This window comes from Oryctolagus cuniculus, chromosome 8 (genome assembly GCF_964237555.1).
Source record: "Oryctolagus cuniculus chromosome 8, mOryCun1.1, whole genome shotgun sequence".
NCBI classification, from domain to species: Eukaryota; Metazoa; Chordata; class Mammalia; order Lagomorpha; family Leporidae; genus Oryctolagus; species Oryctolagus cuniculus.
In genome coordinates, this window is record NC_091439.1 from 70,532,185 (window position 1) to 70,559,465 (window position 27,281).

At 42.2% G+C, this 27,281-nt stretch overlaps 1 protein-coding gene and 1 pseudogene across 2 annotated transcripts in view; one reads left to right on the top strand and one right to left on the bottom strand.

Moving 5' to 3' along the window:
• BMPR1B (bone morphogenetic protein receptor type 1B) overlaps positions 1-27,281 on the bottom strand; it is a 447,531-nt gene that overhangs the window by 289,261 nt on the left and 130,989 nt on the right. For both annotated transcript variants that reach the window (XM_008267582.4, XM_017347401.3), the window contains exon 2: positions 21,766-21,829. The gene's annotated coding sequence lies outside the window, so the exon portion shown is untranslated. The remainder of the gene's footprint in view (positions 1-21,765; positions 21,830-27,281) is intronic.
• On the top strand, positions 23,452-25,043 carry LOC100340937 (magnesium transporter NIPA2 pseudogene; annotated as a pseudogene).

Sequence of the window (27,281 nt, forward strand, 5' to 3'; positions counted from 1 at the left end):
CTTTCATCTTCATGTAGTAGAACAGATGTTTTCAGCATCAAGCATAGATTTAATCATAAAAATAATGTACTCATACTAACTGATAGAATTAAAAAGGAGAGAACGATCCAACATGGGAAGTGGGATACACAGCAGACTCATAGAATGGCAGATATCCTCAACAGCACTCTTGCCTCAGAATCAGTCCTTAAGGCATTCAGATCCGGCTAAAAAGCCCATGAGAGTATTTCAGGCATGGAAAGCTACAACATTCTGGCAAAAAAAAAAAAAAAAAAAAAAAAAAACCTAAATGAAAGATCTCTGTAAGTCAGATCCCAGTGGAAAGAATGGGCCATCAAAGAAGGAGGTACCTTTCTCTGAAGGGAGGAGAGAACTTCCCCTTTGATTATGGCCTTGTCTAAATAAGGTCGGAGTTTGTGTTCTCAAGAGGCTTCCGTAGCCTAGCAGCTCGTGACAAGAGCCTCGGGTGATTACTGACACCATAAATAAGAGTGCTAATTGTTAAATTAACAACGGGAGTCACTGTACACTTCCTCCCCATGTAGGATCTCTGTCCTTAACATGTTGTACTATGCGAATTAATGGTAAAATTACTACTCAAACAGTACTCTATATTTTGTGTGTCTGTGTGAGTGCAAACTGTTGGAATCTTTACTTAGTAAATATTAAGTAGATCTTCTGTATATAAAGATAATTGAAAATGAATCTTGATGAATTATGGGATGGGAGAGGGGGTGTGCGAGATGGGATGGTTGCGGGTTGGAGGGAGATTATGGGGGGAAAAAGCCACTATAATCCAAAAGTTGTACTTTGGAAATTTATATTAAATAAAAGTTAAAAATAATTTAATCATGGGCTATGTATACTTGCATATGCACAGACATACATCATACATTTCACTAATTTGAAAAGTTACATCGACTTGATCAACAAGAGGATAAACGTATTTTAAGCCCCTAAAGAAAGGTATCATTCACTTCTATCCTTTGATTTAGTATTAGCAAAGTTTTTATATATATATAAATCCCCACAGAGCTTTTAACCAGGACTACATCATTAAATGAAAAACAAGTCTTTAGAAGCAGAAAGTTTGAATTGGTATCCTTGCTAAAACATTGCAAGTTATGTCTAGAAAGTTAATCCTGGCAAAAAAAAAAAAAAATGGTCACAAAAAGTCTACTAAAAATATACTCACCAAAAAATACATGTCACCAAAAGATTTAAACTCAAATGCCCACCAGAAGCTGTCTAGACATACCCTACAGATAATTTAATTTCTTTGCCTTTTATGATCTGGATTGCTGCATCACATTTGAGCATTAAATATAAAAGTTTACTTCAAAAAGTTCATGAAAATGCATATTATGAAAAAAATATATATGTATCTCAAAACAACTTTAAAACAAAATAAAGTTATCTTGCAATTTCATTCTCCATGAACTTTCTAAATTTCCCTCATATAGTGCAATGACTTTCGACTACTTGAGAAGGCTGACAGGATATTTCTATTAGGTAACCATAAAAGAAACACCGGTGTTAAAGGAAAATTCTAATCATTCAATAATCATGCCATAGAAGACATATTTTTGATACCCTCTAAAATAGACAAACGAACGTCACACACCTCATAAACACCAGAGTATGTCTTAACGATTACCTTGAAATGCTGTATGTTCAAATTTAACTAACAGATTGCCTCTAAGACACCAACACTGAAATAATTCTGCGTGGTCTAAACAGCTGAGAAAGCAACTTAGGAATGAACCTGATTATATAACTGAACAACAGTGCTGAAGTACAGCAGGCTACTTCTCCAGGAGCTAACATTTGGAATTAATGGACACGGGTGTCTAAAATCTCCATATTTAAAACAGAGATAAAACATTTCAATTTTCTCATGGATTATAAATCAAAGAAAAATTGAAAGCAGCTACATAAACAGTTCACCAACTGCATCTGTTGTATACAACACAATTATCTCTAATGTAGAGCATTTAGCCTATTCACCTCTTTGCTGCCACCTTTGAATAAACATGTCTTAGAGCACCATTAATCTAAGCAATGCAGGACATTTTTCTTTCAAGAACAAATAAATTTTCAACTTTGGACTTGCTAGAACTGTAAAACCAACGGGGAAAGAAGAATTTTGTGGTATTTGTTTACATTAAAAGTTGAACACAATACTGCCCCGTCTGCAACGGGAAGGTGTCTCAGCGGGACACAGCACATCAGTAGTACCTACTTTCTTTTCTACTGTTACTCCTCTGTTCCGTGGCAGCTGCAGAATAACTTTTCTGTGAAACACTCAGAGAACCCAGAGGAAATCAGTGGTTTCATTAGGAATTTAAAACAACTTTTAAAAACCAATAATGACCAAAGGAACTTTATATAACCATAGTTAAGAAGTATGCTAAAATGTGAAGAAGAAAGGAGAAAAATCACTAACATACCGAGCAGCCTCACTCAGTGAGAACTCAGTGCCCACTGGAAGAATATGAAAAGATTACTTTCCTCACTTAATTCCAAAATAACCAAAAGTCAAATCAACAACTCCATATTGGAAAAATTATCAAAGATAGAGCAAGGAAAATACATGTCTAGTTTTACAAATTAACTTTTAAACTATTCTTTTGGGGGTAATATGAAAAACACAGTATTCTCAAAAGGAAATCCTTTAAAAGTTAATCCTTGAAAATAAAGTAACAGACAAATGAGGACCAAGATCAGGTAGCACAACACTGCCCTGAGACTATATAGAAATTTGTGCAGAAATGGTAATTAGGCCTTTCTCTTTCCCTCCCACCCTCCCTCCCTGTCTCTTAATAAAAGCCATAATGCCTATGTTTGTTGAGGGAAAATAGGTGAGGGGAAAGGTATAAATACATACTGTTCAAGAAAACTGGTCTGTGCCAATACATTGGAGAAACTGTTCAAAAAGTGTTGATCTATGTGAAAATGTCACCCCTGAAAAGCTGCCAAGGTCATGGAGACCCGGGCGATCTTGGCTGTACAAAGAGCACCATTGGTGTATTTGTAGAGAGAACTTGGGCAGGGTGGGTATTTTTACATTATGCCTCCCATTGCAAACAAGTTGAGAAAAGAAAAATGCAGATTGGCTGTGCTTTTACAGTATTTCATTTCATTATTCTTCTTACGGGCTTACTAAAATGCTAGCAGGGCCCTGCCCATGAGATCCCTGTGATGATGCCTTTCAAGGTGGGAGTTAGCAACACTGTTGTGCAGTGAACTATGAGAGCAACATTACAATCTCCAAATTCAATTTCGGTAACATTAACATGACAAGGTTCTCAAGAACTGCCAAAGGCAACACCAGTGAACTGCTTACCTGGAGTAGCACATTTCACCAGGAGACTGAGATGCTGTACCTCAGCCCACTTTGTTATCCCCCTCAGACTCGGCCACACAGCAGTGGGCTCTCTCTACAATCCTTGCCTTTCTTCAGATCAGTGCCTTCCACCTGCACTTTGCCTGCAATGGATGGGGCTTCAACACCATGTTACAGAAAGAGAAAGGCACCAAGCAATTTTCCCCGCACTCAAATGGAACCCCAGCTACAAAATCCCAAGAGAACCCAGCTCCCAAGCACTGAACAAGGAACGTGTCTTTCTCACTGACTGCAGAAACCAATATCAGCTTCTGTCCACACGAAAGTGACTCCACTTCTCCTTGTGATCCAGACACGGACGTGTGCTTCCCAAACTCGGGAAGTGAAAGATGGATGAAGAGTCATATACTTTCTCCAAGAACATATGCGCACACTTTTTTTTTTTCCGTAGAAGCCCACACACAACATGATGAAGAGTCCACTTCACACACATTTCCTATTCAAATATTTAAAAGGCTTCGGGTGAAGCCTCATTAAGAAGAACTGAAATGGGCCATTACTACAGACAGAGAGGGCCTGTCCTGAGATTGGCCATAAACACTAAGTGCAAAGTCTACAGCCAAAGGAGAAAGTTAAAGTCTGCAAGTCTTCCTCTTGGAGAAGGTGAAAATATTTTTTGCAGTCTGTGGATATTATGACTCATTAATTTTCATTTTTAAGTCTTTTCACGTTTTAGACACATTTATATTTTAGAGGAAGACTTATTTTAACCATGTGCCACATGGTTGTACTCTCCTTTTGCTAACATAAATTAGTAACATTATATCAGGAAAAAATTAAAATTATTCTTAGAATTACGAGTAATACTTAAAATGTGTTATACTCCACCATGCTAGATTCTTTGCTCCTGTACGCTTTAAAATTCTGCAGACCTGATGTTCCTACTGCATGTGAACAAACTGAGGTTCAGAATGCCATGACTCACCCAGACCTCCGAAGTTCATGATCCTGTATTTCCTTAAGAAAGAAAATGCTTGTACCATATTGACAAAACGTGCCCAAGTTCATGGAATTTGATCTAGGAGCTTACTGAGTGATTTTAAAACACTCTGAACATACTATCTCCAATAATTCGCCTGCTCAAAATTTAACTGATAAAGGGAACCTGCCAGAAGAACCTGAGCTACGACTCCCTCTCCAGGAACAAATCCTTACGGGTATGCCAAAGTCCAGTTTCACACACCATGACTTCTCTCAAGTTCCTTATTCCATTCTTTATTATTCCTCTGTGTCTTCAGCTCCCAGCAGAGTAGCAAGTATGTGTTCAATGAAAGCTTGTTGAAAGAATACATGTGAGGCCGGTGCTGCAGCTCGCTTGGCTAATCCTCTGCCTGCGGCGCCGGTACCGGGGGTTCTAGTCCCAGTTGGGGCGCCTGTTCTGTCCCGGTTGCTCCTCTTCCAGTCCATCTCTCTGCTGTGGCCCGGGAGTGCAGTGGAGGATGGCCCAAGTGCTTGGGCTCTTGCACCCGCATTGGAGACCAGGAGAAGCACCTGGCTCCTGGCTTCAGATCGGCGCTGCACTGGCTATAGCGGCCATTTGTGGGGGGTGAACCAACGGAAGGAAGACCTTTCTCTCTGTCTCTCTCTCTCTCACTATCTAATTCTGCCTGTCAAACAAACAAACAAACAAAAAAGAATACATGTGAAGGGGCCGGCACTGTGGCGTAATGGGTAAAGCCACCGCCTGCAGTGCCAGCATCCCATATGGGCGCTGCTTCAAGTCCCAACTGCTTCACTTCCAATCCAGCTCTCTGCTGTGGCCTGGGAAAGCAGTAGAAGATGGCCCAAGTCCCTAGGCCCCTGCATGGGAGACCCAGAAGCAGCTCTTGGCTCTAGACTATCACAGCTCCGGCCATTACAGCCATCTAGCGAGTGAACGAGTAGATGGAAGACCTCTCTCTGCCTCTGCCTCTCTGTAACTCTGCCTTTCAAATAAACAAATATTTTTTAAAAATACATGTGTAAATAACACGTGTCCACTACGAGATTAGACAAAAATCTTATCTTATATGAGAAATACAAATTAAGTTTTGCATTAAAGCTTACTTTACTCGAACAGTAACACATAAGCGTATGGAAGTTTAATTGAAATGGAGGCTCATGCAGCTGGCGGTATGGAACATTGAGTTAAGCTGCCACCTGCAACCAGTATCCTGCATCTCCCATGTGGGAGACCCGGATGAAGATCCTGGTTTTAGCCTGGCCAAGTCCCTGCCATTGAGGCTATTTGGGAAGTGAACCAGTGAGGGTAAGATATTTCTCTCTTTCACTATGCCTTTCAAATAAATTTATAAAATAAAATGGAGGCTCAGGTCCGGTGGGTCTGGTACAGGTCCTCCAACTCTGCACCTCTAAGAACCTCTCAACTGCTGACACAGCTGCTGGTGCCCAGAGGAGCAAACACCTGACTACTGAGAAAATGTGAGGCAGACTTGGTGAACTGTTCAGACCCTCAGCAAATCAACGCTGCTCAAATACACACAAAAACATTCTTTCCCTAGAAATCATCAGATCTGTATTATTCTAAACAATGCTAATTTCTGGCACTTGATGGAAATTCTAACTGATCTGGGAAGCCAAAGAGATATTAGTAAATCTGCAATGCTGTAGGGGTCACTTAATCTCTTTGCTCTTCTGTTTCTGAATTTTATCATTTTCCCCCTCAAATGCCATGTATACTTTCATGCCATTTCCTTTTCACTGTGCCAAGGCTGAAATTCGTGGCCACTACTGTTTCGTTTTAAGCTCTAAATTACTGCCACCTCAAAAACCACTGGAAGAAGCAGACATTAGCCTAGTGGTGAAGACGCTACACCTTGCATCGATGTACCTGGGTTCAACTCCCAATTCTGGCTCCCGAGTCCCACTTTCCACCTAGACAGACCCTGGAAGGCAGAGGTGGTTATCTACCTTTCTGTTAACCACGTGGGAGACCTGGATTAAATTACAGGCTCCATGCCCCAGTCCCCAGCCCAGCCACAGCCATTGCAGGCATTTGGAGAGCAAACAGGAACTCTGTGTATACTTCTCAAATAAGTAAAATTAACCATAGGATAGAAGCCACTATAGTAACTTTCTCTCCATTTATCTCTAAGTATCAGAGTGTTAGCTCCATATGCACAGAAACATAGCTGAACAGGGAAGACATGTGTGAACTTTCTAATTATTTCCTAAATGTAGCTGTTAGAAGACTGGTTAACAGAATCCAGGAGTATTGCTTTTCTTATCAAAATTTACATCCATTAACTGTTTCACTGAACCAAGTTTTACTGCTTTATCTGTGCACATTTCAGCAAGAAGAATCAAATGGTATGCACAGTAAGAAGGTGCTAAACATGTTTAAGTTACCTAACATGTTAAGAGATAAATGTACTAAACAGTATTGAGCACATGCTACACAGAACGCACACATGAAGGAGATGTGAAGAGCAGACTAGTAATATCCCAATAAAGCTTCGAGAAAACTCAGATAACTACATCAAAACATTAGATAATGATTTTAAAAGTCTATTGATCATTACTTTTTAAACTAAATTTCAAAATAGTTATAGAGGGGGCTGGCATGGTGGTGCATGGGTTAAGCTGCCACCAGCAACACTGCCATCCCATACATGTACTGGTTTATGTCCCACCAGCTCCACTTTTTTTTTTTTTTTACAGGCAGAGTGGACAGTGAGAGAGAGAGAGACAGAGAGAAAGGTCTTCCTTTTGCCGTTGGTTCACCCTCCAATGGCCGCCGTGGCCGGTGCACCACGCTGATCCGATGGCAGGAGCCAGGAGCCAGGTGCTTTTCCTGGTCTCCCATGGGGTGCAGGGCCCAAGTACCTGGGCCATCCTCCACTGCACTCCCTGGCCACAGCAGAGGGCTGGCCTGGAAGAGGGGCAACCGGGACAGAATCCGGCGCCCCGACCGGGACTAGAACCCGGTGTGCCGGCGCCGCTAGGCGGAGGATTAGCCTAGTGAGCCGCGGCGCCGGCCACCAGCTCCACTTCTGACCCACTTCTCTGCTAATGCTCCTGGGAAAGCAACAGAAGATGGAAGATGTCAGGGAAGTTTCTGGCTCCCAGCTTCAACCTGACACAGCCCTAGCCATTGCAGCCATATGGGGAGTGAACCAGTGGATGCAAGATCCACCTGTGTGTGTGTGTGTGTGTGTGTGTGTGTGTGTGTCCCTCTCTAACTCTGGCTTTCAAATAAAGAAGTAAATCTTTGGGAAAAAAACAGTTTCAGAGGCACACACTGAACTTAACAAGATACCAGTATTTATATTTCCCTTTACATACTTCTGCAGCAGACTGAATGCTGACCATCTCCAACACAGCTGTGATGGCACCTGGACATGGAGTCTTTAGGACATAATCAGGTTTAGATGAGGTCATGCCCCTTGATGGGATGAGTGCCCCTGGGAGAGGGAAACCAGGGAAAAGGTGCCAGTCCACAAGCCCAAAGAGAGTCCCCACCAGATTCCGACCACGCTGACACTTGCATCTCTGATCTGCAGCTCCCAGAGCTGTGAGAAAGCAAACATCTGCTGCTCAAAGCCACCCAGCTGTGGGATTTTGTTATGGCGGTGAAGAGGAGCAGCAACTCAACTTCTTCAACTGTGTGAAAATCATTCTGGACCATATTTAAGCTCAGGTCATTTAATTTGCCATAAATGTGGGTTTTTTTTTTATGAAATAGAAAGGGGTTTAGTTGGAAGTGGGGTTAGTAAATAAATACCCATTGTTCAACTGCCAGTTATTCATAAAAATGCAAGAGAGGGGAAGGGGGGAAATAACCCGACATTTATTTTAACAAGTAACTCAGAAACACGCGTTGGGTGTGTGTGTGTGTGTGTGTGTGTGTGTGTTGGGGGCCAGCTCATTAGCAGTGAGTGCAGACATGCAGCCATTCCCCTACACAAAACCTCTTTCAGCAGCATCAGAGAGAGAATGCTTTCTGCATGTGTCACTTCTCAGGTCCAAGCCTCCAGCACGCTTCTTGTTATATGCAATTAGCTCCATGCCAAGATTTAGTACGTTTCATAGTAAATCCCTTGACCGCATTAACTGCAGGCTTGGCAAAGTTGGAAAGGCTCTATTCACCACGGCAAACAAGCCACAGGGCTCACCTCGCAGCAAAAGGCCCTTGCTTGATGCCAACACACTACAACTTTCAACAGCCTGCCATGCCCTCCTTCATCCCCCTCCTCCACTTGGGGTGCAGGAGGGAGAAAAACACCATAAGTTGCCATGTGACTGTTGATTACAGAATAGATAGGGGTTTAAAAAACACAAGAAAGAAAGCTACAACAAACTTGGATTGTTTACTTCTTCCTCCTCCCAAATCTTGTTACCAGCTTGTTCCCTGACCTAACCCTCCATAGCCACCTAAAGCCACATCACGGAGGAGATGCGGAGTCTGCTCTGGTTTCAACAGTAACCATCTGTTGCTCACAGAAAGACTGTGGCTCCTTCTCAGCGTTCCCACTTGGAACCTGAGGGCTACAGGATGTGACGGGGTATCAGGTATGGGAAGACTTCCTGCAGGAGCACAAGCAAAGACACAAGCCAGAAGGGAACTGCAGAACCTGGGCACGCGTCCTCTGTTCCTATCACAATGCAGAATAAAAACCTTTCGTTGGTTTCAGCAACCATCTTTTTGTGAAAGAATCAGAACCCTAGACCTACAGAGTGGAAGCTGCATGAATCTGGCAATCAGTACTGTTTTCATTTGGTACCAACATCCTCAATTTCTTCAACTGGGAAATGAGATAATGGAGTTGTCTTAGGGTTTAGAAATGTAGGGGACAGCACTGTGGCATTGTGGGTTAGGCCACTGCCTGCACTATCCGCATCATATATGGCCCTGGTTCACAAGTCCTGGCTGCTCCACTTCTGATCTAGCTCACTGCTAATGTGCCTGCTACAAGGCGACCAAGCAACTGGGCCCCTGTACCCATGTGAGACACCCAGAAGCAGCTACTAGCTCCCAGATTTGGCCTGGCCCAGCCCTGGCTGTTGTGGCCATTTGGGGAGCGAACCAATGGATGGAGGATCTTTCTAACACTACCTTTCAAATAAACAAAATAAATCTTAAAAAAGTGTTTGGCCTATCCTAACCACGACACTCAATTCTAAATCTACCATATTATGCCATAGTGTTAGTGAGTGAATTGTGAATCACAGGCAAATTATTATGAAAATGCAGGCTGGTCAATAGGCTAATCCTCCACCTTGCGGCGCCGGCACACCGGGTTCTAGTCCCGGTTGGGGCGCCGGATTCTGTCCCGGTTGCCCCTCTTCCAGGCCAGCTCTCTGCTATGGCCAGGGAGTGCAGTGGAGGATGGCCCAGGTGCTTGGGCCCTGCACCCCATGGGAGACCAGGAAAAGCACCTGGCTCCTGGCTCCTGCCAGGATCAGCGCGGTGCGCCGGCTGCAGCAGCGGCCATTGGAGGGTGAACCAACGGCAAAAGGAAGACCTTTCTCTCTCTGTCTCTCTCTCTCTCACTGTCCACTCTGCCTGTCAAAAAAAAAAAAAAAAAAAAAAAAAAGAAAATGCAGGCTGGCAAGGAAGAAAAGGCCTTCATGAAAACTCCATTAGGTTTCCTTTGGGTAGTACATTTGGGAAATCACCACTGGCCTTGGACCCTTCTGGTACTGACACACTGAAAGCATTTCTTTATAAATTCCTTCCTGGTTCTTTCAACCTCGAGTATACATATAAACTAAGAAAAGCAGGGGTAGTGTTGCAACACCGCAGGTTAAGGATGCACCGCCTGCAATGCTGGCCTCCCACATGAGTGCCACTTTGAGTCCCGGCTGCTTTCCCAGGCACGTTAGCAGAAAGCTGGATAATGACAGCCCAAGCAGGGCCCTGCCACCGACGTACAAGACATGGTTGGAGTTCCAGGCTCCTAGCAACCACATGGCCCAGACCTGGCCATTGAGACCATTTGGAGAGTGAATCAACAGATGTGAGATTCCCTTTTGTCTCTAACTCTACCTTTCAAATAAATAAATCTTTAAAAAAAAGAGTTCATAAACCTCTTATTTCATTTTTCAAAATATTATTTAAATATAGTCTTATGCATTACAAATTGCATTTAATACTGGTAAAAATATCTTGAGTTTTCAGTGAAAAAAAGTAATGGTTTCCTTAGAGATATGGTTTCCTAAGAGACATTTCATAGCTTTCCTAACACTAAAATTCAAACACGTAATTTACAACCATGTAAATAACCTTATAGGAAAATGTCTGAAACTGGGACTAACCTGGAGTATCTGGGTCACTGAGTCACTTAACATGCGAGCTAAAACTTCACCAAACCTCCTCTGTGTCAGTCCCAGCTTCACCACGAACCAGCTCTGGACCAAGTTATCACTTAACTGCCCCATGCTTTAGTTTCCTAATATGGTTCATGATTAATAAGTGCACCATCCTCACATAACTGTAGTGAAGAAATTAAATAGTACTCACAAGGTGCTTAAAACAGTGCCTGGCACATTCACTTAGTATCACTGATGCAATTATCTTTCATCCTATTATATACAATCATATAATACTTCAACCCTACGTACTGTACTACTGCCTACACAACAGAGAGCTCTATTTCCCTTTCTTTTCACTGTTTCTCTTCCAGATGGGATATCTATCTCATGCCCTCTTTGTTTTAGTTCTCTGTGAATACTTCTTTATGTTTTACACTCACCATCAGTCCTTCCACTAACATTTTCCCATTCATCACTTGGTTGGATACAGCCTGTGCTCTACTATCTATCCCAGGAAGAGCAGATGAACACAAAATTCCCAAAGCTTTTTATGTTGAAAATTGCTTTTCTAAGGCCTGATATTGGAAGGATAGTTTGGATATAGAATTCCTGATTCAAACATTTTCATTGAAAATAAAAGCAACAACAACAATAAAAAAAAAACTTACTACTGTCTTGCTTTGGGTGTTTTGAAAATTGGATGCTAGTATCATTATTTTGCCTTTGCAGAGGACTTGTTCTTTTTGCCTACTGACCTCAGGATTTTTTTTTTTTAAATTTTATCTATTATTTATTTATTTATTTGACAGGCAGATTTACAGTCAGTGAGAGGGAGAGGGAGAGGGAAAGAAGGGTCTTCCATCCACTGGTTCACTCCCTAAATGGCCAAAATGGCTGGAGCTGGGCCAACTCAAAGTCAGGAGCTTCTTTTGGGTCTCTCACATGGGTGCAGGAGTGTCGCTCCCCCTCTTCGTGGAGGAACGACACAGGACCCTGCGCTGTTCTTTCGTCTGCTCGGCCCTCCCCGGGTTTGCTGCTGGTTCTTCCTGGGTTGGCTGCTGGTTCTTCCCGGGTTGGCTACCGTCCCTTCCACCTCCGTGGAAGGGCGGTTCCCCCTGCCACTTTCCCCACTTCCGCGGGGGAGCAGCACACCGCCGGCCGGCTCTCTCGGGGGCTACTCAGGTGTTCCTTCAGATAGATGTTCCTGGTGCATGTTGTCTCTCTCCTCCTTTATAGTCCTCTTCCACCAATCCCAACTCTGCTACCCACATGCCAAGTACGCTGCTCTCCTCCAATCAGGAGCAGGTCCTGCTGTTTATTGGTTGAACTGGAGGCAGCTGTGTAGAAGCTGTTTTCTCCTCTCCCAGCGCCATATTGTGGGAGAGCAGATGCATAGAATAAGTCTTAATTCCAGTAACAGTCTAATCCGAGTTGCTCCCCACACAGGAGCCCAAGGACTTGGGCCATCCTAGGCCATAGCAGAGAGCTGGATTGGAAGAGGAGCAGCCAGGACTAAAACTGGTGCATTGCAGGTGGTGGATTTACCCGCTACGCCAACAGTGCGGGTCCAGTGACCTTAAGATTTTACCATCATCTTTTAAATAGGCTGAATCTCCAAGAGGACTGTTTGAGGGTAATTTCTTCTGGAAGCACTTTCTATGTATAGAAATGCAGATTTTATTCCCCTTCTATTTCTGAAAAACTTCTTGGGTTTTGGTTTCAAATACTAGTTCTGTGAATTACTATTTTTCCCTTCAGGCAGTCAAGCCGTACAAATGTTATCCCATCACTGCCCGTCTTTCATTTCCCCTACTTTCTCTATGACTCCCTTTGCTTATTTATTTTATTTGTATTTTATGGGTAATTTTCCTGTTTTTTTTTTAAATCTCCCTTGTTAACTTTTATTTTTTGATGTTCCTTATGATTTTTTATTCGAGTCTATTCCTGCTTGGATGTCTTTTAACATATACATTTTTAAGATAATTTTGTCTTTGTCTTCCATTTATTTACCAAGTTCAATATACCACTTTTTTCATGTCTCCCTGTTTTTCCTCATTTTTACTTTTAGTCTTCAAATTTCATATTGGGGGACCGGCACAATGGCTCACTTGGCTAATCCTCCGCCTGCGGCGTTGGCATCCCATACAGGTGCCAGGTTCTGTCCCGGTTGCTCCTCTTCCAGTCCAGCTCTCTGCTGTGGCCCGGGAGTGCAGTGAAGGATGGCCCAAGTGCTTGGGCCCTGCACCCCATGGGAGACCAGGAGGAAGCACCTGGCTCCTGGCTTCGGATCAGCGTAGCTCCCGCTGTGGCAGCCATTTGGGGAGTGAAACAACGGAAGGAAGATCTTTCTCTCTGTCTCTCTCTCTCATTGTCTAACTCTATTTGTCAAATAAATTTAAAAAAATTCAGGTTGGAAGTATTATTTGTTGTTTGTATGTTCATTTTTGTTTAGAGTGTAAATACACTCTTCTGCTTGAAGGTTCTTTCTCACAGTGGAGATGGTATTTTCTGCAGCGTACTGGTGTGAAAGTTCATTTTCTCATTCATCTCAGTAAATCTGTATGCACTGTATTTTTCTTTTGTTCATTTTACGGAATTCTGACTTTACAAGTGCCTCTCTGTCAAAGTCCAGGTTCTTCAGCATTTCTGCTGCAGTTTTCTTGGATGACAAGGTGAGTTCTCCAAGTGTGGGGCTCAATCCTGCTTTATAGAACCCTCAACTTACACCCATTCCTTCTTCCCCCTTTACCATCCAATTGCCCAAGAATCCCTCTTCATCTACCCGGCGGTCCTTCCAGTGTTTTCACATTCTGAATACAACTGACCTCCATGGTGGCCTCTCAGTGTCCCTCGTCTTCTTGCCAGTCTGTGTCTGTACCCTGCAGAGCCCTGCAGCATGACTGGGCAAGGGCAGGGCTGTGCAGGACTGCAAGACTCAGTGGTGTTCTGTGGTTCAGGCACGCTCTGTCTTGAACAGATGTCCAGAGTATACTACTGCACAGAAATTTATTAGTTGTACATGTTTTTCACCATCATTTGGAGAGGAGTTTGGGGGAATTCACTTACTACACAGTGTCCACTGTCTTCAGCTTTATGGAATGTGTGTGGTCATTTTCAAAAGATGGAGAGAATGTTTTTAAAAATGAGTATATTCAACAGTTTTGTAATACAGCATGCAGTCACTGCATCAAGCTCAGTATTTCCGTGGCTCAACTCTCCAACACGCTTACTGATTTGGGATCTGCTTGGTCGATCAACAACAGAGAGCACTATGTTCAAATCTCCCACTGAAAAAGTCCATTTGTAATTTCCTTCATTTTCGCTCCCTAAAAAAAGTTAGGAGCTGGCTTTGTGGTACAATGGTTAAGCTACCACTTGGAGTGCAGCAGCAGCTCAAGTCCAGGGTACTCCACTTCTGATCCAGCTCCCCACTAATGTGCCTGGGAAAGCAGCAGAAAATGGTCCAAGTACTTGGACCCCTGCCATTCACATGGGAGACCCAGATGGAATTCAGGGTTCCCACCTTGCCTAGCCCTGGTTGTTGCAGTCATTTGGGGAATGAACCAGTGGAAGAAAGATCTTTCTCTCCTGGTCTCTCTACCTTTCAAATGAAGAAATAATTTTTAAAAGATATTAGCAGGCTTTTAGATACACACATCTTAGGAACTGTTGTTTTTTAGGATGTTTTAATCTTTTATCAAAATGTAGTGACTTTTTATCTGTAGTAATGTTTTTTCACCTTAAAATGTTATTTCCTTTTCTATCTAATCAAGTTACCTTCAATGCTTTGGCTTATATGTATTTTTTCACATTTTATTTTCAACTTAACTTCTATTTTAGGCATGGTACTTAATGCTAGTATATAGCTGGATTTTTTTTCAATGAATGTAATAATCTTTGTCTCTGAACTACAAAGTATGATACATTTATATTTATTGTAACTACATATGTGGATATGGATTTATTTCCATTATATTTATTTTGTGCTCTTTGCTTTTTCTTTTACTGTGCTTCCATCCATAGGGGAAATTTTGTTCCAAGTACATCCTTTCACTGTGAATACTACACTTCCAGGGCAGTGTCATGAGGGCTTTGCCATAAGCAGAATTCTCTTATTTTCTGGGTTCATGGTTTTTTATTTTGGGCCTCTCAAGATTTCCTGGAACAAGCATTGTGGTGCAGTGGGTTAAGTTGCAGCCTGCAACATGGGCATCCCATACCAGAGCACAGGTTTAAGTCCCGGCCGCTCTGTTGCAGACCCAGTTACCTGCTAATCTGAGCAGGCAACAGAACATGGCCCAAGTATTTGAGCCCCTGTCACCAACACAGGAGACCTAGATGGAGTTCCAGGCTTCTAGCTTTGGCCCGGCTCAGCCCTGGCCATTGTAGCCAGTAGAGGAGTGAACCAGCAAATAGAAGATCTTTCTTGCACTCTCTCTCTCTCTCCTCATCATTCTGCCTTTCAAGGAAAACCAATCTTTAAAATAAAAAATATGGGACCAGAATAAAAACAATACATTTAAAAACTGTATCTTATATTTGGTTGAGCTTTTTATATTAAATATATTTTAAATTCTGGATTTTTTCCAACTTTTTGTTCTGCCTTAATGCCATAAATGGAATTCATATTTTTTCTATATAAATATTTAACATATCTTTCAAAAACTGCAATATTGTCAAGCATCTTAGCAAAATATCTTTTGGACAAATTTAGCCATTTATAAACTTGTTAGCTCCAATGGCTTCAGTTTAAAATAAAAGATACACTGTATTCCTATTTCTTGTAATTTTTTAAACAAAACAGAATAGGAAAATGTTCAAATCCCATCATTCTATGCAAAGTCTTAGGAACAGGCAGACGGAGTTTTCAAATTATCCTAAACACTAATAATTATGATTTTCTAAATAAAGAAGAAGCATTTTCAATTCGCTCCTTTTTACTGAGTCTTCAGTGATTGGCTGGAAACAGCACTAATATTTGCGTAACTGTTAGTTACGGCTACAATAATAAGCAACCCTAAAACTCAGCAGCTCCAAACATTGTTCTTGCAGTCAGTTGGGAGGTGCTTCAGGTCTCAGCTGAGCTCACTCACACTTGTACAGTCAGGTGCTCGCTGAGTAAGTGGCTCTGCTGATCTTGGCCGAGTTCTTCTACATGGTTTTGGATCAGCTAGCTGGAAGCTAATCTGGTAAGGCTGACCTCAAATAGAGGGACCTGGCTCCATTCCACCTGGCTACTCACCTTCCACTAAGCTAGTCTGTCCCTGTTTTCATGTCAGTGGCAGAGTTCCAAATGAGAAAAGAAACAAGTATGGACTCTTGATGTCCAGACTGGCAATTGGCACACCCTTACTCCTGCCACATTGTATTGGCTAAAGAAAATCCGAAGGCAAGCCCCAGATCCAAGGGCTAGGGAGACATGTCTTAATAGGAAGAGCTAACAAAGTCACACTGCAAGGAAGGGAGACACAAGAAGGGAAACTTGAAGCCATTTTGATCATCAGCCACATTCTGTAAATATGAAACTCAGGCTTACAGTTTATAATTCATAAGATGCCATCTTATTGTTTCTGAAAATTGTATATCATCTTAATAAGGTTATATGAAATTTCTGAAACCTTCCTGTGGTTATTATAACTCTTAACCAGTTTGAGATGATCCTCCATTAATCTGATTTGAGGTCAGCTGTTTTTTTTTTTGTTGTTGTTGTTGTTGTTTTTTTAATATGAGACTAACTTAGTAGGCAACAGTTAAAACTTTACACAAGTGTACTGGGAATGTATTTATGGCTTTCAATTAAGGAAGTTATATTATTATATTTTGATTTCTTGGAGAACTACTCTGGTTTCAAGAAATGGATCAGAACAGAGTCAGGAAAAGCCTTTTAGTTTTAGGAGGTTATAAGCTAGAGAAGCAGTTCAGATTAATGATAATAATAACCTAGATCAGTGTATAGACCGTAGAAATGCTTGAGAATAGACAAACGTGAGGGAAATTTTAGAGCTGGAACTGACTATACTGCTAAATCTGTGTTCAACAACTAATAAACACTCTGATAAGATTCTGGGGATTCAACAGCCCATCTACTCTCAGAACATTTAGCTTAATGAAGAACAGAAATACAAATTGGATAATCACAGATTCCTCAAAGGATGACTGAAAAATCATTTCCTTTATGCACCAACAGTTTAACTGCAAACGTATCCAAAATATGAATGTCTTTAATTCTACAGAGGGAGTAGAACAGGGGTTGAATACATCTGCCTTTGCCCAGGTTTGCTTACATTACAGGGTTTCTCCTACAATGCAAATGTCAATGCCATAGGCAGTGCAATTACTCCCTATGTTGTCATAGTTCCTACTCATTCCTATCACCCTACCCATACCCACCCAATTCATTACAATCCTCCAGATTAGAAAAAATTTTCATTTAATTTCTAGATTAGATAAATAGTCACAAAATAGATCTTGGCATAAGATGGAAAAATAATTTCAAAAAATAAATTAAGCTAAGTAGGTATTCCATATTGTGTAACTCAATTTGTTACTTGTATAATTCTGTTTCTAGCAATATATACATATGTATGCAGCAGGTCTTCAAAGGGTTTATGAAAAACGTACATTATGAACAACTGAATGGATTTCAACTTTTTGCAAAATAGCTATCTTGGCCGGTGCTGTAGTGCAGCAGGTAAAGCCTTCACCTGCAGTGCCGCCATCCCATATGGGCACCAGTTCGAGACCTGGATGCTCCACCCTGATCCAGCTCTCTGCAATGGCCTGGGAAAGCATACAAAATGGCCCAAGTCCTTGGGACTTTGTACCCGTGTGGGAGACCCAGAAGAAGTTACTAGTTTTGGATTGGGGCAGCTCTGGCTGTTGCAGCCAACTGGAGAATAAACCAGCATACGGAAGACCTCTCTCTCTGCCTCTCCTTCTGTGTAACTCTGACTTTCAAATAAATAAATAAATCATTAAAAAAAAGAGTTATCTGTACCCCAATGTTCACTGCAGCAGAATTCACAATAGTTATGGGTTCAATTTATATGTCCAGCAACTGTTGACTGGATTAAGAAATTATGGTATATCTACACTCTGGAGTACTACTCAGCTGTATAAAAAAAAAAAAGAAAGAAATCCTGTCTTTTGCAACAAAATGATCACAACTAAGAACATTATACTTAGTGACATAAGCCAGTCCCAAAAAGACAGATATCATATGTTTTCTCTCATTCAAAGTAACTCATAGAGTAACTGAAATGTAACGTATTAGAGTGAAACAGACACCTTGAGACTGGATGATTGCTTAAAGCCCTTCTCTCTTCCACTGAGGAATAGTGCTTTGTTTTCTTTCTCTTTGTACTATTTGTTGAACTCTGACTTAGAGTAAACTAGACAATCATTAAGTATACTGAAAACAGGTCATTGTAAAAATAAAGAATGGGAATCCAGATGGAGGGGACGCCAAGGTTGGAACACAGGTCAGAGAGAGGATTTGGCACAAGGGGATGGGGGAATGCTACATGTTACTAAATACGTATACGTGAAACTTGTATAACAAATATAATTTAAAAATTTTAAAAAGACAAAAAAACAAGTAGGCAGAACTCAGGCCCATTGCCCAAGACCCACCCTCTTCGAATATCTAATTAAGTCTTGCCCCAGAAACTACACCATATGCCTCCAGATGGTACAAGAGAGAGGCCTAAAGCTAGCTGATAGCACGTCATTCTCTCTGGAGCTTTCCCACACTTTATTAAGTGTGTACTTCTGCTGCAATTTCATTTTGCTTTCCTACTTCCTTTTGTCTATGTTTCATCTCTTCCCTGATTTTTTTTCTCACTGGTGATGAAAATATACACCAAGTCCAGACAGGGACCACCCCACCATGCCAAGCCCTGGTAAAACGCCTTTTACCTTAGAGGTTGAACTCTGACCCCAACAACTGGGAGTATGACTCAAAACTGGATGAACCCTTTTCCAAAGCCCCCACCCTGCCCCAGATCCTGGCCTTCAGGAAGAGAGTAGCCAGATCAAAACTTATCTCTCCTGTCTTTTCTTCAGCCATCTCTGCTCAAGAAGAAACTTCCATGATTCTAACACCAAAATCAGTGTGAAGTTCAGCACAGTAGCATAATGTAGCAGCCCAAATGAAATTTACAATGTTAAAAATTTAACCTCAAAACAACCCAGAGGAAAAATTACATTGTATTTATTCCTGAAAAGGAGCAAGAGTGATACTTCTAATCTGTATCATTTCTGAATTCTTATTTAAAACTATGCCACCAAGTTAATATGATTATTTTTAAAAGATATATTTATTTGAAAAGTAGAGCAAACAGAGACAAGGAGCGACAGCAGCAAGACAGAGAGACCTTAGGCCACAACAGCCAAGTATGGGCCAGGTCAAAGCCAGGGTCAGAAACTCCATCCTGGACTCCCACATGCATGGCAGGAGCCCAAGCACTTGGGCCATCTTCTACTGCCTTCGCAGGCACATTAACAGGAAGCTGGACTGAAAGCAGGGTAGCCGGGAGTCCAGCTGGCCCTCCTATACAGGATGTCTGCACCACAGGCGTCGGGCAACCCCACCATACTACAATGCCAGCCTCTTAATATGAGGACCCTTAAGCAAACAATCAAATCGCTTATGAAAACGCCAAAGTAACTTCCTTTTCAGAAAGGTTTCATTCTACTGAGTAGATTTATAACATTTTAAAACATAAAAACATTTGACAGCATTCACTGGAGTTAATTATTTAAGACTAATATTAAGATGTATAATTTGTAATCTTCTACATTTGCTGATTTGCTACTAGAAAAGATACACACAAATGAAGCCTGTCTTCACATGATTCTTCTAGAAGAGTTCAGCCTGCAGTGACCCCAGACTACAAGGGCCAGTCTACTCTCATGATACCCTGTTCTTGGTGACTTTCTCCTTAATGAGTCAGCTCAGTCCCGCTGGTGAGAGCGCCCAGTGAAAAATTCTAACTGTTCACGTTGCACCAAGATCGCACTAATTCTCTAATTACCAAGAACGAATCAAATAACCTCTCTAAGCTGACTTTTAGGTTCTGAAGTCATTCTGAAGTCATTCATTCACCCACAGTCCTTTCTCTGTCTCATGTTGAAGGCGTGTTTGTTCCCCTTAGATGTAGCTGGTGGTCAACCCAGAGATTAAAGTCTGAACCCTTTCTAAGCCTTCTATCTTCCCTCTGCCAGGGCTAGAAATCAGGTAGTTGTCACCAGGCACGCAGTACGGCCTTTGGTTACAGGAAGAGCAAAAAGGCGCAGCTTTTAGTAGAGTCTATTTTTATAGAAAACCCTGCAAATAAACAATTCGTGGCACCAATGAACCCTCAGAGAGAAACATGATGTGGAACACGTCTGAGAATGACATGGCCCCGGTATGGTGAACAGACCCCCACGCTCTTCACTGGAAGATTTTCTGCACCACATCTCTGTTCTCCACAGTGCTGTCGACGTGAACTGCATACTCCAGACAGTATTTACTTCACGTCTCCAATACTGCAAAGAAACATGTACCATGTTCATAGTGATTTCCTGTCACAGAATTTACCATTCATCTTGTAGCATGGGACAAATATTCCAGGAAATAAGAAATAATGAAGCAAATAACTTCCTGAGCAATTTTAAAGAAGAAAAGTAAAAAAAAATAGGATCAGTGACAATGAAAGGATGAAAACTGTATTATTTAATAACATCTTCACCTTATATCGCAACAATGTAGATCTTTAAAAACATGGACAAAACTTTGGAGATTCAATTGTAAGACAGTCGTTGGCACTGCTTGTTTTGACTGAAAACAAGGCAGGTCATCAAAAATTAAGAGACAGCTGTGGCCGGCACCGTGGCTCACTAGGCTAATACTCCACCTGCAGCACTGGCACACAAGGTTCTAGTCCCGGTTTGGGCACTGGTTCTGTCCCAGTTGCTCCTCTTCCAGTCCAGCTCTCTGCTGTGGCCAGGGAGTGCAGTGGAGGATGGCTCAACTCCTTGGGCCCTGCACCCCGTGGAAGACCAGGAGAAGCACCTGGCTCCTGGCTTTGGATCAGCACAGCACGTTGGCTGTAGCAGCCATTTTGGGGGTGAACCAACAGAAGGAAGACCTTTCTCTATGTCTCTTTCTCTCTGTCTAACTCTGCCTGTCAAAAATAAATAAATAAATAAAACAGAGACAGCTGTGAAATATGGAATTTTACATAAAGGTAGGATTTGGCCCAGAATGTGAGTTTCTAGCTGAAGCTGTGACAATCAAGAGTCTGCTATTGGGTAATTATTCAAGTAACATTACAAGTTTTCAATACAGCACAGCAATAAAGACCAAGAGGTCTAAATATAATTCCAGCTATGTCACTTGCTATCCCTGGAATTTTCAGCAGGTGTCTTATTAATGTGCCCACATTTCAGTTTTCACATCTATAAATTGGGACTATTAACAGATGAACCCTCCTACCCTTGTTAAGAATTAACTGAATGCAGAAAAGAATTTTAACAGGACCTGACCATAGCAGCACATTATGAAAAGGAGCTACTCACAGGGGAAAAAAAGATTGGAAAAATGTCTCTGAGCGAAGACAGCAATGTACATGGTAACCTACCCAGTTCACACCACCTGTTTCACATTTGCCCTCTAAAATCAGCAAAGGAACTCAATCTATCAGCATGAGAAGTATAATGGATTGGATTTGCTTCAAAACAGTGTAACTCCGTAACCTGGTTTGTACTAACCTGAACATGCTGTCATGATACCAGCAGTGTCTGGGAAAAGGTGATTACAATGTGTGTAATGTTTGAGGACCAGCCTAAGTGTGTAAGCCAACATTTCCAATGAAAGGCACAAGTTCCTTTCTCATTATATATAACGAATTCACACGCACTTTGTCATGTTGACTTCAACCAACTTCCTTATCTTCTGTGTTTTTTTACTGATAATTAAAAGAACAATTGTACATTCCATTCATTGTGTCAAATATATTATCTTTCTGTTGACTTCAGCATTCCACAAAGTCAGAATGCCAAAAAGTCATCATGATGCCTACCACACATCACAAACTCTTTAATAATTGCTATGAACCTACCTTTATCACTCTGGCATGAAATGACCTTCCTTTCCTTTCAAAAGAGAGTAGGTTGAACTCCACCCTGTCAACAAAATGAAAGAAAAAAAACACTGAGTTGCTATTTGTTTTAATCAATTGGTTTAAGAAAGGTTTGAGTTATCATTTACTAGCTTAAATCTAACACTGGTGGGAATAAATAATTGAATTGGAAAAAAAAAAAAAAAACATAAAGTTATACTATAGGACCTCAAAGTTTTAACTTTTCAGCCCCAAGTTTGGTTGTGGTTTTTTTGTTTTTTTTTTGTTTTTTTTTTGTTTTTTTTGCCCCAAGCTTATAAATAAGAGAATATATACTATCCCATATAATAGGAGGATAACACACACACAAAAAAACAGCTTTCTGGGAAAAAAAAAAAAAAAAAGCAAATACCAAGACTTGAAGTTTTGGAATACTATTTAAAGCAAGAATTTTTCTTAAGAATAGCTGCAGATTTTTAAGAGCAGAAAAACTAGATTTTTATTCTTTTTTTTTTTTTTCTGAAATGCATGGAGACATGCAATGGTTCATTCCTCAAAGGCCCTCAACAACAATGGCCAGAGCAGTTCGAAGCAGGAGCCAGGAATTCAATCCAGGTCTCCAATGTGGGTGGCAGGGACTCAACTACTTGAGCTATCACCTGCTGCCTCCCAAGGTACACACGGCAGGAACGCTGGAATGGAGAAGGGAGACAGGACTTGAATCCAGGCTTCAAATATGGGATGCAGATATCAAAACATCTTCTTAACCCCTGTGCCAAATGGTGGCTTCTACCACCAACATTTTTATATGTTTATTTACTAAAAAGTTGAAAGCTGAAAAAACACTTAGAATTCCATACCCTGTATTATTATTCACATCACCAACACTGTTCTACCATAAAAGGTATAAACCACAATTAGATCTTAATTTGGTATGGAATATATTTTCCGAGGTTTATATATTCTCCCTGCTTTTCATATTTTCCAAAATATAAGTAATAAAGGAGATGATTAAAAGCCATGTAAGTCTAGTCAAAAATAAGACTAACAACACCTTTTACTATAATGGCATCAAAATAGTCAAATAAATCAATATCTGGATTAAACATGATCCAGTGAGATGAATGCCAGGTTTGATGTAATTAAACTGCCATTGGCCAAAATGAAATAAAATCCATTTTAGGGGTAGCCATTTGGCATAGCAGTTAAGAAGTTGCTTAGGATGTCTGCATCCCATACTGGAGTGCCCGGGTTCAAGTCCTGGGTCTACTTCTGATTGCAGTCTCTAATGGGCACCCCGGCAGGTATGAAAGGTGGCAAGTGATGACGCAAGTGGTTGGACTCCTTGATAAATACTGAACACATCCTCCATGCATAAGGCTTGTAAAACACACTGCTTTCACTTTATAGAATCTTGATCATGGGCCCTGTTTCAAACCCAAGTGGAAATCATGTCTCAAACAGAGTAGCCCATCTTAATTTCCATGCTGCCAACAGCACCAGCATGGCCTCTTGTGGTACTCGACTATACCCAGGGTTGTCTTGGCTCTAGCCCTTGCTCCCTGCAGCACCAAGGCCACAGGTCACCCCTGGTAGGTACCCCTCTGCACTCGATGGCCATGAAACTGATGGCTCAGCAGGCACAGGAGAGAGAGGCCAGCGCAGCCTGTTGTGGGGGTATGAACCATGGTGTCAGGGGCCAGGCACCAGGGGACCCATGCAGACAGCCCCGTGACTGGGGCCCTAGGGGCTGTGACTGCCCATCAGCTGTGGAGAGTTGGAGTCAAGCGTTAGCAGGTGTGAGGGAGTGAAGCACTCGGTCCTTACAGCACACCCCCACTGATGTCTTTTCAAAGTATTTGAAGGCTGCATCATCCTGCCTCTGGTACCATAAGCTTCTCTGTTCTGTAACCATTGTAATTCACAAGCATGTCTACAGAAACAAAGTCAGGAGTGTGGAAAACAGCACTTTTATATTGGTCTGGGATTGGCTAGGAGTTCCAATATTTTCAGTGGTGGGAGTTTCATTTTGAGAAAAAATAAAATGGGGACTAGCATTTGTGGCATAGCAGATTAAGTCACTCCATACACCAGCATCCCATATGAGTGACAGTTCAAGTCTTGGCTGCTCCACTTCTGATGCAACTCCCTGCTAATGTACCTGGGAAAGCAGCTTGGGTCCCTGCACCCACGTGGAAGAAGCAGATGCAGTTCCAAGCTCCTGGCTTTCACCTGGCGCAGCCCAAATGTTGCAGCCATTTAGGGGTTAAACCAGTGGGTTCAAGTGTTCTCTCTCTCTCTATTGCTGCTTTCAAATAAATAAATCTTTTAAACAGTAGTGGTGGCGGGTTGGGACTGAAGAGATTTGCCAGTGAAGGCTCCATGAGAGCAGGTCACAATGGCCATGCATCTCTTGAAGAAGGATTGTGGTGGGCGGAGCTGCTGGCAGCGGGAACTGGGAAGGGGGCCCATTGTGCTGCTCCTGCATTTGCACAAGCCACACTAGTGACTGCTAGGAGCTCTTAGCATGCTCATTAAATACCATTCGTTCATCATTATCTCTAAATGAAAGACTTCATCGTCATGGGAAAACGGGATGCTTATTAAAGTATTCTACAATCTACAGTTACAGCCATTCATGTCCCAAAAGAGAAGCAGACTGGGACCTTACACGAAATGTCTCACCAACTAGGTGATCCAGGTTTTGCAGGTTGGGCAACACTTGTGGTCTCTGCATCCCTATTCATCTCCGTGGGAGGCTGGCACCATGGACAAACACTCCTGTGTATCTAACAATCGGCTCTGCCACCGGAGCGTTTTCAGTGTCCTGCGTGAAGGGCCTGGGCACTGCTATCAAAGAGCTATTTGCAGGAAAGCCTGTGCTGCAGCATCCCCTGGCCTGCGTCCTGCTACTGAGCCTGGTTGTCTGTGCGAGTGCCCAGATTACCTGAACAGGGCCTGCACATATTCACCACCTCCATCAGGACTCCAATACAGTGCATATTCTGTACAACCTCTGTCTTCACATTTGAAGGGGTGGTAAGATAACGCCTGTTGCCAGTGTCCCTGGTACTCCGAGTAGCTTCTTTGTGTGCGTCTTCCTGGTCATGCCATTAGAGGCAGCAGCATTAACCCAGCAAGTTTGCCCATATCTTTCCAGAAAGATGAAAAGGCAGTAAATGGCCATCTCTCTAATGTGTATAAAGTTCTTAATAATAATGAGCAAAGCTTAACCTGTGGTGAAATGTCTCCTGAAGAAACAGAAACCTGATGGCTTTTTCAGAAAGATGTAAGTAAAAGGCTATGGTATCATTCTGTTACAAAGTGAATTTGAATATCAGAATGTGTCTGAAAATACACTGTTCTCAAGTAATGTTCTCTAGAGACAATCTTTTTTTGAGGTTTCACCAATGTGAATTGAGAAATCAATTTTTTTAAAAAGATGTTTATTTGTAAGGCAGTGTGTGTGTGTATGTAAGTGTGTGTGTGTGTGTGTGTGTGTGTGAGAGAGAGAGAGAGAGAGAGAGAGAATGAATGAATGAATGAATGAATCAGAATCTTCCATCCGCTGGTTCACTCCTCAAATGGCTCCCAAAGCCGGGAGCCAGGAACTTTGTCCAGTCTCCCAGATGGGTGGCAAGGCCCCAAGCACTTGGGCCATCTTCCACTGTTTTTCTAGGCACATTAGCAGAGAGCTGGATTGGAAGTGGTGCAGCCAGGACTCAAACCGGTGCCCTTATGAGATGTCAGAGGTGAAGGCTTTGGCTTAACCCACTGCACCGCAAGGCCAGCCCCAAAATCCCTTTTCTTAATTGACGGTAGCTCACTATAATGACCTCAGAACATACCAGTTTCTATTAACACTGTATTTTTTGTAGAGGTATTTTACCTTTCAACTCATTCTCCAATGTCTAACACCAATGACAGTTTTAACTGCATAAAATGCTTATTCTTTTCAATAGCGATGGAAATCTTAAAAGTGCATTTGTCATCCAAACCACCCCAATACATTATCCTGTGACTAAAAATGACTAGCTTGATGAAATATTTTAATTATGAAATGTTTATTAGTTTCAGGAATCCTAATGTTCTACATGGAAGAAGCTCATTTATAAAAACAAAGGCAGGAAATTGTAAGGAAACAATTCTTAGGCTGAGCCATTTCATCAAGCACCCAGTTTCCTGTGTGCATGTGATGGCCTCAGTACCTGGTCAATACAGACCACCTGTCGCTCCCCCATTCGCGGAGGAACAACACTAGACCCTGCACTGTTCTCTTGCCTGGCCCTTCCCGGATTTGCTGCCGGTCCTTCCCGGGTTTGCTGCCGGTCCCCCACTCGCGGAGAAACGACGCCGTCCCGGGTTAGCTGCCGACCCCCCCACCCCCCACCCCCGCCTCCGTGGAGGAGCGGCACACCGCCGGCCAGCTCTCAGGGGTCTCTCAGGGGTTCCTCAGATGTTCCTCAGATGTTCCTGGTGCATGTTGTCTCTCTCCTCCTTTATAGTCCTCTGCCACCAATCCATGCTCTGCCGCCCACACACCGAGCACGCTGCTCTCCTCCAATCAGGAGCAGGATCAGCTCCTGCAGCTTATCAGTCAAACTGATGAGGCAGCTGTGTAGAAGTTGTTTGCTGTCTCTCAGTGCCATATTGTGGGAGAGCAGATGCATAGAATTAGTCCTCATTCCAGTAACTTAGTCTAGTCTCAGTTGCTCCCCACAGGCACCCCCATCGGTGGGGCTGGGTAATCTCTGCTCTGAGGCCAGCCTGGATTTATTCTTGTTTTTCTAATCCCATGGTGCCTGTAACCCTGACTATCATTTTACAGCAGCTCCTCTATTTACCAAGGTATTTTCAAGTTGGGTTACACTGTCATTGAGACCTTTCAACAACTCTGGGGCAAAGACCACTAGGGTTATTTCTGAAATTTAGCTCATTATAATAAAAAGGCAAGTTGAAATAAAGTTCTTTTTCTAAGTCTAAATGCTAAGAAAAAAAAAACTAAGTATTTGTAAAATATGGTCTCTGTACCAAATATTTTACTTTCTTAGGAGTTCATCTGACCCTCTGTGTATTTTCAGAAAACCTTTATGAAAAATTTCAAACATGCAAAAAAACAAGAGCATACAGTGAACCCCATCCAGCTTCAAAACCTAACCACTCAGCCACTGGTTGTCCTTTTAAGACGAACTGACAGTCCCTCCTTGCATGGTGGGAAGAGCACTGACTTGGGCCTGTCCCCATGTATCGCTCCCCTCTGAAGCTGGCCACAGGTCATGGTCAGCACACTGGGCACCACCAGAGCCTCACAGAGCAGCAGTGCTGATGTGTTGTGTAGCTATCCATGGTACTCATCAGGCAAGGGCAAGGGCGGTCTCCATATCTCATGAAGTGGACAAAATAAACAGCCTTTTTAACAACTTTTATTATTGGCCCGCTAAGGAGCTCTCTGACAGATTTTTGCCTGTCTCCCCCATATAATTTTAATACCACAGATATACAAACAATACATAAAC